The sequence below is a fragment of the Salmo trutta genome, chromosome 7 (assembly GCF_901001165.1).
Source record: "Salmo trutta chromosome 7, fSalTru1.1, whole genome shotgun sequence".
Lineage (NCBI taxonomy): Eukaryota > Metazoa > Chordata > Actinopteri > Salmoniformes > Salmonidae > Salmo > Salmo trutta.
In genome coordinates, this window is record NC_042963.1 from 1,518,840 (window position 1) to 1,531,328 (window position 12,489).

The 12,489-nt window shown below is 44.0% G+C and overlaps 1 pseudogene; it reads right to left on the minus strand.

Moving 5' to 3' along the window:
• Positions 1-999: 999 nt before the first annotated feature.
• Positions 1,000-10,014, minus strand: LOC115197764 (UPF0577 protein KIAA1324-like; annotated as a pseudogene).
• Between the last annotated feature and the right edge of the window lie 2,475 nt (positions 10,015-12,489).

A 12,489-nucleotide genomic window follows, 5' to 3' on the forward strand; every position in this document is an offset into this window, starting at 1 on the left:
AGCCTTTGTCTCCCCATCTTTCTCTGTCACCCACGCCAGTATCCCTTCTCTCATTTGTGAAACTTTGCTGGTGCACTTGTCTGAGCCAAGATAGCTTAAGACAGGCTCTGTAAGGATCCTGAGCCCACTGCAACACATCATGCCAAGAAGGGTTCTGTGAGCCCACTCCAACAGGCCAAGCACACGGAAACAGAGCCGGACTCATATACAAGCCAAGGATATGGGGCTGTCACAACAGGAGCCTTGAGGAGATGGAAAAGGGATAGATGGAGAGGGAGAGGAGTTGGTGTTGCAGCCAGATTGTTTGTGTGAGCTGTTTGTGTGAGCTGTGTTCAACTTAAAGCAGTTTCATCCTGTAAAAATAGTACAGATATGAGGAGGCATATAACTACTCCCTTTGAAAGACTACTACTTAGCTTGACCAACAGATGACAGGCATTGTAATGTGTACATATGATAATAGGCTATGAAAGTGACTGGTCATTCACTAGCAATGTAGATCAGTACAACAGAACAGTGATGTTAAGTCAGTGTTTTACCATTATCAGTGTCAATTCTAATGGTACCAAGTGTGTCCGAAGGGGTCTTTAATAATGTTAACAAATTATGTGTTCGCTTTCACAGCGTATTCTAAACTGGAATTAACCAGTGTACCCCAGATGTTAAAGGAACAGGCCAGAACATTCTGGAGTCGAGGTAGAAGTTGCTCCTATAAGCACAGATCTAGGATCAGATCCTCAATTATATCTGTAACCATTAGAGGATGACAACGTATCTGACCCTAGATCAGTGGTTAGGGACAATTTCACCCTACTCCACAATCTGGAGTCAAGGTGAACCCTGACCTCTTTGGACTGGCCAATCACAAAGCAATAGAGCTCATGATGCGTGCAATAATGAAGACATGATGACATCATAATAAACAATAACAAATGATACACCTGTGTTGTTTGCTGTTTCTTGTGTGTGCAGGACATTCATTAGAAGTGAAGGGACAGATTCAAAGTGTACTCAAACAGTTTATTTAACTTGAAATAACAGAAAGAAGGTCAGAATTGTATCATCGTATGCATAATGTAACATCGCCACGCCTGACTGAACTAGGAGAGGGTGAGGGACACTCCCTCTTCAACATCACTATGGTAACCCAAAGCCTATGCAGCCCCCCTAAAACAAACCAGACAGATCAAATGTGTCACGGCTCACGGACGGTGCTGGTCAGACTGAGATGAGACTGTACTAGGGTGTGTATGTGTAAGTCGGCAAGGTATCTAGGGCTATGTGTGCACTTCTACTGATCTCAAAGGATTGGACAGAAAGAAAATCCCACCAAGATTTTCAGAGGGCACGTGGAACACTTTCATTCCTCATATCCAGATTATTAAGAAAGAGTTTAAGGGTTGGTGTGAAGTTGGTCTCAGATGGCAAAACACCTGAATAAAAACATCATGGCCACCAAAGCAACCTGATAACAGAGTGACGGAAAACAACACAAAAACATCCCTCATTTAGACTCTACACGACTCATATACCACACCATACACACCCTCTTAAATTACACCACCAATATACCACACCATACACACCCTCGTAAATTACACCACACACACCCTCTTAAATTACACCACCAATATACCACACCATACACATCCTCTTAAATTATACCACCAATATACCACACCATACACACCCTCTTAAATTACACCACACCATACACACCCTCTTAAATCATGCCAGCCATATACCAACAATCCAGAGATAATGAAAGAAGGGTGTAATGCTCTTTCACATGTGTTTGTGTTGGTGCGCGTGCATGTTCTCTCAGGGTGTGTGTGTACTCTGCATGTGTGTATGTATCACAGGAGGCTGCTGATGGGAGGACAGCTCATAGTAATGGCCGGAACGGAGCGAATGGAATGACATCAAACACATGGAAACCATGTGTGATGCATTTGATGCCATTCTACTCATTCCACTCCAACCTTTACCATGAGCCCCTCCTCCCCAATTAACGTGCCACCAACCTCCTGTGGTATGTATGTGTTAAGGTTTCAAACACTCAACAGGGGTGATCTGTTGAAAAAGTCTCTGAGGGGTTGGTCTCTCTCCCTCTCTCTTTGTTCTCTTTCCTCTTTCTTCACCCCCACACCAATCCGTTTGACTGTGAGTAGTTCAACTGTTCAGTTTCATACCTTTCTCTGTTTCCCTGTGGATGAAACAGACACATACACATTAGTCCATGATCTAGTATTACCAAGAGAGAAATAGATTCTGCTCTCGCAAATTTATTCACACACGTAGGTATATTACTTTGATTTCTGCATAGTTTTTGATTCTTACCGTAGATGTGATGGCTTAGATTTTCCTAACAGGAATGGTTTTTTTGGAGTAGACTACCTCATCCTCCACCTCTCCCTCCATCACAGCACAGCTGTCCAAACATCGGCAGTTCACACTCCTTATTGGACGACATCACCAGCTTAGAGTACTTATACTCCAGCCTATCAGAGACGGGGAGACTTAGAAAAGTCAACCTACAGTACTTGTTCTTCCTGAAGTATGAATTAATGAATGGAGTGAAGGACTGAATCAGTTCCTACCTCTTGTTCTTCTTCCAGAAGTAGCAAGTGATGGAGAAGAGCAGTGTGGCGGTGAATACTCCTATCGCCACCCCCATCTTGGCCATATACCACAAACTCCTGAGGTGCCTTATTGCTATTATAAACTGTTTACCAACCTAATTAGACCAGTAATAATACGTTTTTGGTCATACGCGTTGTATATGGTCTGATATACCACGGCTTTCAGCCAATCAGCATTCAGGGCACGAACCACCCGGTTTATAACTGAACATAGAGAATGGTAAGTATAACACATGCACACCCCTTGCAGGCTGCCTCTATCTGGTGGTAGTCCGTGGCGGTACACTGTGGACACGCCCTCGAGGTACAGCCGTCACATGTCCCTGCCGGACACTGACTACAACAGAGAAACATACCGTAACTGTTATGTATGTAACCATTACTTTATAAGGACAGTCTCAATGAGATTTAATCTAATCAAATCTGAATGCTAAATCCATGTTTGTCTTCAGCTTCCCTCATTCCCCCAGCCTGCAGCCTCATCACACAGAGTTAGATAACTAGCTGCCTGGGAGTAAAAACAAACTACTTCATACTAATTTGACAGTCATAAGAGGATTCAGATTTTCTGTGAATTCAGCTTGCAGTTCATGTCGAGCTTGGACTTCTTTCAAGTCGCTCCTTTTAGTAGAAAACTCCATTGAGGCTGCAGTTTCTGAGAAAGACAGAAAGAGGAAAAGAGAGAGAAAGAGAGAGGGGGAAGAGGAGCGGGAAGGAGCCAGACAGACAGTAAGTACTGTAAGTACTGTGAGTTCTCCTTGTGAACTCCTATCCGAGTTACAGCGAAGTGTCACCACCACAGTACGACCTGCTTCACATGACAAGGTTGCCCCAGAGAACTAATCAATAGAAACACAACATATGGTGAAAATACAGCAGGGTACTACTGTAAGAGCTACTAAAAACTATTAGTTGGGCCCCAATAACAGTATACACAGAAGAAGTTATGTTTTAGAATGTGTTTTAGGATGTAGAGAACATAAACCTACCGGTAGAAGTTTGCATTTCGGACTTTGTTGGTGGTCTTATGGAACAGGTCTGGTCTTGCCTTCATCCAGAGTCAAGGCCACTGTTGCTCCTACACACATCCATCCATCAACAGGGTTGGGAAGGTTACTCTCTAAATGTAATCCATTACAGTTACTAGCTACCTTTCTAAAATGGAATGCTCCTACCGCCACCCCCATCTTTACCAAGAAGTCCATGCTATTACACGGCCAGGTCTTGTTCTCTGGGACGGACACCCCTCCTTTTAACAGCTTTGGTTCATTCCACACATACAGCGTGTCCTGTGGAGAGAGCAGGAACATACACATGATAAAGCTGAAGTCGGAAGTTTACATACACCTTAGCCAAATACATTTCAACTCAGTTTTTCACAATTCTTGGCATTTAATGCTAGTAAATATTCCCTGTCTTAAGTCAGCTAGGATCACCACTTTATTTTAAGAATGTGAAATGTCAGAATAATAGTAGAGAGAATGATTTATTTCAGCTTTTATTTCTTTCATCACATTCCCAGTGGGTCAGAAGTTAAAATTTTCCAAGCTGTTTAAAGGTACAGTCAACTTAGTGTATGTAAACTTCTGACCCACTGGAATTGTGATACAGTGAAATATAAGTGAAATAATCTGTTTGTAAACAATTGTTGGAAAAATTACTTGTGTCATGCACAAAGCAGATGTCCTAACCGACTTGCCAAAACTATAGTTGGTTAACAAAAAATGCGTGGAGTGGTTGAAAAACTGGTTTTAATGACTCCAACCTAAGTGTATGTAAACTTCCGACGTCAAAGTAATAAGTAACCTAATGTAATCTAATTTCTTCAGATACTTTTAGATTACTTTCCCCTTAAGGGGCATTAGAAGACAAAAATGCATATTACCAATTGAACGACATATATTGCAGGATAAATCATGGTTAGAGTTTACATAGCTGGCCATAAATTGATGCATTTTACTTTATGGGTTGGTTATGTAGGCTTCTTCTAACCCATTGATTTCTACTGCAGATAATTATATCTTTACATTAAAATGCAAAATCTGTCAGATTGAGTCATTCCAATTCATTTGATCTTCCAGAATAGAACTTGGAATTATGGAGATATATATTAGCCAAATAGTTTTACCTAAGCATAGCACCCAAGCCAAGGACTTATTAGCCTACTCTGTTGTTGTTTATGCTGCTCTCATGTAATGGCATTCTTTGAGCACTAACGCAAAGTGCTATTTCATGTGAAAAATGTATGCTATATGCTGCATTTGCTATAGGCCTATTGTTTACGTTTTTGTTGGTGACACTTTGATATCTCAATAATTTGCAGCCATTTAAAGGGTAAATCTACAGTTGAAACAATAACAAAGCCTTACCCTGCCTCTGTTTTGGTAAAAAGCTGATCATGCTCAGATTAATAGGCAGAGTAATGAATGCAAGGACTGACCATCCATGAAATAAAAAGTATTGTTTTAACCATATTTTTAGGCTACACAGTGTTTGTGTACATTTACAATGTTTACAAACATTGGAGAAAAACAACTTTATATTTTGGGTTCTCAAGTGTGACAGTTCAACTAAGCTCATTAGGCATTTAGAAGTTATATTCTTCAAGAATCAATGGATATAGACTACCGGTCGAAAGTTTTAGAACAACTACTCATTCAAGGGTTTGTCTTTATTTTCACTATTTTCTACATTGTAGAATAATAGTGAACATATCAAAACTATGAAATAACACATGAGGAATCATGTAGTAACCAAAAATGTGTTAAACAAATCAAAATATATTTGAGATTCTTCAAATTGCCACCCTTTGCCTTGATGACAGCTTTGCACACTCTTGGTATTCTCTCAACCAGCTTCATGAGGTAGTCACCTGGAATGCATTTTAATTAACAGGTGTGCCTTGTTAAAAGTTCATTTGTGGAATTTCTTTCCTTCTTAATGCGTCAGATTGCCCCTTTTAAGACTATCAAAAGTGCATGAGTTTGAGCATGTGTCTGTTAGGCCTTTTCCAGCAATAATTAGATTGAGCAATAAAAGCTCCACTCGTGGTCTTCTTAAATTAAACTAGTTTTGGACAGTTTGGAGCATAAAATCGTGGAGGAGTTTAGAATGTAGGAACTCCCTCACACCTGTATTCCATAGGCTGGGATCCGCACCATGCAGCTGTTGCAAGAGGGCATTTTTCACCGGCTGTCCGCTGGTCGCAAAAATAATGATATATAGGCAGCTTAAACGTCTTCAATTCAACCATTATTGGGTTAGGGCTCCCGAGTGGCGCAGCTCCCGAGTGGTGCACCTCTCAGTGCAAGAGGCGTCACTACAGACACCCTGGTTTGAATCCAAGCTGTATCACAACCGGCCGTGATTGGGAGTCCCATAGAGTGGTGCACAATTGGCCCAGTGTCATCCGGGTTTGGCCGGTGTAGGCCGTCATTGTAAATAAGAATTTGTTCTTAACTGACTTGCCTACTTTAATAAAAGGTTAAATAAAAAATAAAAAAATTATAATAAATATATACATTTGTGAAAAGCCATCCACAACAACCACAATCCGTAAGGTGCAAATAGGTAAATGAGAGAGTAGCAATGTGATTCACACCAATGAGCTATGTAGATGTCAATAATAAGGGATATCGTATTGCCCGTAGGCTACACCACTGCTGTCATCCTTACCGCCAAGCGGTTATTCAAGTTGGACAATCTTTGGATGCCGACAGCAGTCACACCATTGGAAGATATAGCTTGAACTGTAGTTTACAAAAGCAATCCATCAACGCATTTGCTGTGTCATCAGTGCTCTCTCACTTGTGGTCAGACTCACACAGACAGAACAAACTTAAACTTGCGCATTTTTTTCAATGCTGATTTGAATGTCATTGAGAAAACAGAAAGGTGTCCGCAAAAAATGTCTCGCAAAAATCCTTTCTGAATTGAAAAGTAATCTAAGAAGTAATCAGCAAGTTTTTCAAAAGTATCTGTAATCAGATTACAAATGCTTTGCTGGTAACGTAACGGATCAGTTTTCATGTAATCCGTTACTCCCCAACCCTGTCCATTAAATCAATAAAACACCTATTCTATACCTGTGCCAAAGATTGGCATCAGGTTACAAGGAAAGTGTGTGGGGTTCTGTGTACTCACCCAAGAACGTGTCTGCTAAGCTGATGGACTGGGAGGAAGGTGCTGTGCGGAAGCCCCGCCCACTGGAGGGGATGATGGTTGATTGACAGATGAAACTCTCCACCACATTGGCTGATTCCCCTGTCTCTCTCTGAGAGTCGGCGCTGGAGGTCAGTCACATTATCTGTACACACAGCCCTCCTATCCTGAGAAATTGAAGCTCAATTCAGGATCACAATGTAATTGTAGGTTGAAAATATTGTTCATCAATGTGTGTGTGTGCGCGTGCGCCTGCGTACCTCTCCACAGAGGCTGATGTTGCAGAGGTGGTAGTACTTAGTTCCTTTAGAGGTAAAACTGGGTCCGTTCAAAACTCTCAGGCACTTTGTTATCAGAGTAGGAAAAACACAAACATTCAGTTGTGCACTATGCATCTTGTGGAAGAAACAATGGACACACACTTTTATTTACCAAGCTCGACCCACCCACCCACCCTCACACACACACACACACACAGTCTTGTACAGCTAACCTTGTGAGGGGACACAATTCAGTCCCATTCAAAATCCTATTTTCCCTAACCCTAAACCTAACCCTTACCCTAATCCAAAAACCTAACCTTAACCCTAACCCTAGCTCCTAAACCTAAAACTAATCCTAGCTCCTAACCCTAAACGTAATTCTAACCCTAACACTAATTCAAACCTTAACCCTAAACCCCCTAGAAATAGCATCGTGGGGACCAACAAAATGTCCCCAGTTGGCCCATTTTTTGTTTGTTTACTATTCTTGTGGGGACTTCTGGTCACCGCAAGAATAGTTAAACACGTCCACACACACACACACACACACACCTTGTTAATCTTGGTGGATGGTCCACAGGGTTTGCAGGCCTCTGGGTGCTGTGTGAGGTGAGGTGTGTGTTGGGGGGCACTCTGTGCACTGGCTGGTGTGTGTGTGTGTATGTAGTGTCCTGGAGGGCAGGGGACACACAGCGAGCCGGAGGGTTGGGAGAGGAGGGCACAGGCCTGACACTCTGACGACACACCGTCTACTGTGTTACTTACTGAGATGGAGTAGATATGCACCATGCCGTTCACATTCTGACGCACCAGGAGGAGAGAGAGAGAAAGTGCTCTATTAGTATACAATTGTGTGTCTGTGTTACTGCTTTGTGTATCTGTGTTACTGCATTGTGTGTCTGTATACTTACCTCAGAGGCTTGGTTGGTCCTCTGGAAGGCCCATGTGTATGATACAGAGGTGTTCTTGGTCACAATGTATGTGTACGACTGTCTGACCTTACTGCCCTCCCACGACTTCCTGTTTATATCCTACACACAGTGATGTAATTTCCTTTACACATTCAAAAGTAGTTTACACATGTCCAACTATTTTCCAGGAGCCAATTACAAAAGTCATATTAAAGGAATAGAAATACCCACACACTTGTGTATATGCTACTGTGTAGTTTGCAGTGAGTGTGGGTTTTTCTTTATCTTGTGTTGTTCTCACCATCATAAAGTACAGCTCGCAGTCAGCTGAACACACCATCTCAAACTCAAAGATGATATGGCCAAATACTGTCCCTACACCACTTGTTACTGAGGCCTGAGGATGGACAACACACACAAATGAAGAGAGCGCAAGAAGGAGAGGGGAAGAGAGCGAGAGACAGTGACAGACAGACTGAGGTTATTACTCACTTGAAGCCAGGTACGTGGAGGTTGAGGATGAGGTAGTCATTATCAGAGCCCCGTGCTCCACTGCAGATATGATCCCCCGCTACCTCCCAACCTGAGGGAGATGCATACATATCAGAACACACACACACACACACACACACACAACAGGGTCTTCCCTGACTAACTCAAATGTGTCTCATGGCCCACCTATGCATTTTGCTGAAGGCAGGGGTACCCAACCCTCCATCTGGAGAGATACTCTCTCTTTATTCTTATCCTGCGGTAAAAGCCTGCATACCCAGCAGCTTTCCAGGAGGGTTGTTCCTCTTACCCCATAGCCTAAGAGGAACATGTCAACAACAGTAAAGAGCAACAGTGCCCTCTAGACCTCAGAGAGAGCAGCTGCACCAACCCACCATTAATGCCGTGACACTTGGAGCTTCTCACGTTGATGCAGGACGTCTTCATGTTGGCTGGTACAACATTCCACCACTTAAACTGATAACCTACAGCAGGCTCAGTACCTGCCAGACACAACTCACACACTGGGAGAGAGAGAGAGAATGGGGAGATGAGAGGGAGAGAAAGAGATCAACATTTTAGAAATCAAACCTAAATAAAAACCAGCACCCATTGGGAAAACAGAAAGAGGACAAGGGAGAATGGGCTATTTTGTTTCCTTTGACCCCATCAGCGAATGTCCCAGGGGGGCAGGGAGAGCAGGTAGCTGTGTTGTTATAGAAACCTGGGTTGCAGGGGGGCATGTCTCACGGTCACCCGAAGGGGGCAGTGTTTCACCCCCAGCCTCACTGACCAGACAGATCTGAGGCTCCACCCACCTGTAGATCACCTGTGTCAAACCACACACACACACACACACACACAGAAACAACATGGAGGATGAGGAAACTGTAATCATACAGAGAGCATGGATGACACAGACACTAAATTATAGGGATACAGGAGCTAGAATGGCTAACCCCTGCATGGGCACTTGCAATCTAGCAATAATGGATGTGGTATTGGGAGGGTGAGTTGGTCTTCTGACCTTGCCCTCGAGGTCACAGGAGGTGTGGATCTGAAAATAATCCTTCTTGGATCATGGTGGTCTCGTTTTGCACACACCTGTCGCTGGAAGAGAGAAGGAAAGAGGGGGGAGAGAATGTGTGTGAGAGGGAGAATACGTTTAAAACAGTTCACACTCCTGTTCTAACGCAGGACTTCTAAAAACAGACTGTGTATGGGTGTGTGTACCTAGACTTGTCTGCATGCTTAAATGCGTGTGTACCTACGAGCATAGTGTGTGGTGGTGTTGCAGGGGGTACAGGAGCTGGCTCCGTGGCCAGAGTGGGTGTCTCTGGGGCAGGGCTGACATGTGGAGGAGCCTGGGGTTTGACTGAACGTCCCTGGTTTACAAGGGAAACACTGACGCATACACCACTCCTAGAGAGAGATAAAATATTACAGTACAGTACAGAGGGAAACTGGCATTATCAACTACAATAAAGACACACAAACATAGGTCCTACCCTCGATGTGGACGTTCTTCAGCAGAACAGGTTTCATTACTTTAGCTCCCAGGACCCCTGCGGTCGTCCAGTACAAGATTTTAGTGACAGACTTCAGATTTACCTGGAACACACACACACACACACACACACACACACACACACACCCACACACACACACACACACACACACACACACACATACACAACTGATCAACTTATTAATCAATGCACAAATGATCCAACTTGTGTTTTACCACATGTATTTTGTAGTAGAGGCCTGTATGGAATGCCCACTGAATGGAATGCACATCTACGAACTAAGAGCATCCCAAGACTGGACACTAGATGGTGCTGTAACCTCACAGAGGATGCCTAACCTATCAAACAAGTATGTTTCTCTTACAGTGTAGTGTGTGTGGCCCACTCCCCGTGACTGGTAATCTTGAGCCACTTCTTATAAGCAGTCTGGTCCATCTCCAGAAAGAAGTCAAAGAAGAGGTTATGGTCAGTGTACTGGTTCAAAGGAGACTGATCCCTGTTCCTTCAGATGGACAGCATAGATCAGAGAGACAGCACACTCATCTGTTAGACTCCAGGTAACTACTCTAGCGGAACCATGACGAACTGGGCACACACACACAGCAGATATTAATGAGATGTATGTGAGAACTGCAACGCCAAAATGATTTAAATCAGAACAGGCTTAACCCCTCCCCTTCACACACCTGTTGCAGGTGAGGCTGATGTTTCCATGGGACCGTTGTTGAGGTAAGTTGCTAGGGAACTGAACCCGGTAGGGATGGTTTCCCAGTCATTGACGCGAATGCCGCTGCCCAGAGCATAGGTACCTGCTGCACACTGTAGTAGGCTGGCCACTTAATAAGGCTAGAGGGAGTTTTGACTACATTTCTTAGTGTTCATTCCTCTTACTTCCGGGGGGGGGGGGGGGTTACAAGTGGACACAACATGGAGAAGAGAATTATACCACTGGTTGGAAGTGTCAGAGACAGAGAGGGGGAAGTAGCAGTGTTCTTAGGGGTTAGGGTTCAGGGTGGTGAAAAACTTCACAGATCTTCATTGTAAAGGGTTTAAACACTGTTTCCCATGCTTGTTTAATGAACCATAAACAATTAATGAACATGCACCTGTGGAACGGTCGTTAGGACACTAACAGCTTACAGAAGGTAGGCAATTAAGGTCACGGTTATGAAAACTTAGGACACTAAAGAGGCCTTTCTACTGACTCTGAAAAACACCAAAAGAAAGATGTCCAGGGACCCTGCTCATCTTTGTGAACGTGCCTTAGGCATGCTGCAAGGAGGAATGAGGACTGCAGATGTGGCCAGGGCAATAAATTGCAATATCCGCACTGTGAGACGCCTAAGACAGCGCTACAGGGAGACAGGACGGACAGCTAATCGTCCTCACAGTGGCAGACCACGTGTAACAACACCTGCACAGGATCGGTACATCCGAACATCACACCTGCAGGACAGGTACAAAATGGCAACAACAACTGCCCGAGTCACACCAGGAACTCACAATCCCTCCATCAGTGCTCAGACTGTCCGCAATAGGCTGAGAGAGGCTGGACTGAGGGCTTGTAGGCCTGTTGTAAGGCAGGTCCTCACCAGACATCGCCGGCAACAACGTCGCCTATGGGCACAAACCCACCATTGCTGGACCAGACAGGACTGGCAAAAAGTGGTCTTCACTGACAAGTTGCGGTTTTGTCTCACCACCCCGAGACAAAACCGTAACTTGTCAGTGAAGACCACTTTTTGCATTTAGCATCGAAGGAATGAGCGTTACACCGAGGACAGTACTCTGGAGAGGGATCGATTTGTAGGTGGAGGGTCCGTCATGGTCTGGGGCAGTGTGTCACAGCATCATCGGACTGAGCTTGTTGTCATTGCAGAGAATCTCAACGCTGTGCGTTACAGGGAAGACATCCTCCTCCCTCATGTAGTACCCTTCCTGCAGGCTCATCCTGACATGACCCTCCAGCATGACAATGCCACCAGCCATACTGCTCGTTCTGTGTGTGATTTCCTGCAAGAAAGGAATGTCAATGTTCTGCCATGGCCAGCGAAGAGCCCATTGAGCACATCTGGGACCTGTTGGATCGGAGGGTGAGGGCTAGGGCAATTCCCCCAGAAATGTCCGGGAACTTGCAGGTGCCTTGGTGGAAGAGAGGGGTAACATCTCACAGCAAGAACTGGCAAATCTGGTGCAATCCATGAGGAGGTGATGCACTGCAGTACTTAATGCAGCTGGTGGCCACACAAGATACTGACTGTTACTTTTGATTTTGACCCCCCCCCTTTGTTCAGGGACACATTATTCCATTTCTGTTAGTCACATGTCTATAACTTGTTCAGTTTATGTCTCAGTTGTTAAATCTTGTTATGTTCATACAAATATTTACACATGTTAAGTTTGCTGAAAATAAATGCAGTTGACAGTGAGAGGACTTTTTTTTTTGCTGAGTTAGTATTTGGACAGTGAAGCTATTTATTTTTTATTTGGC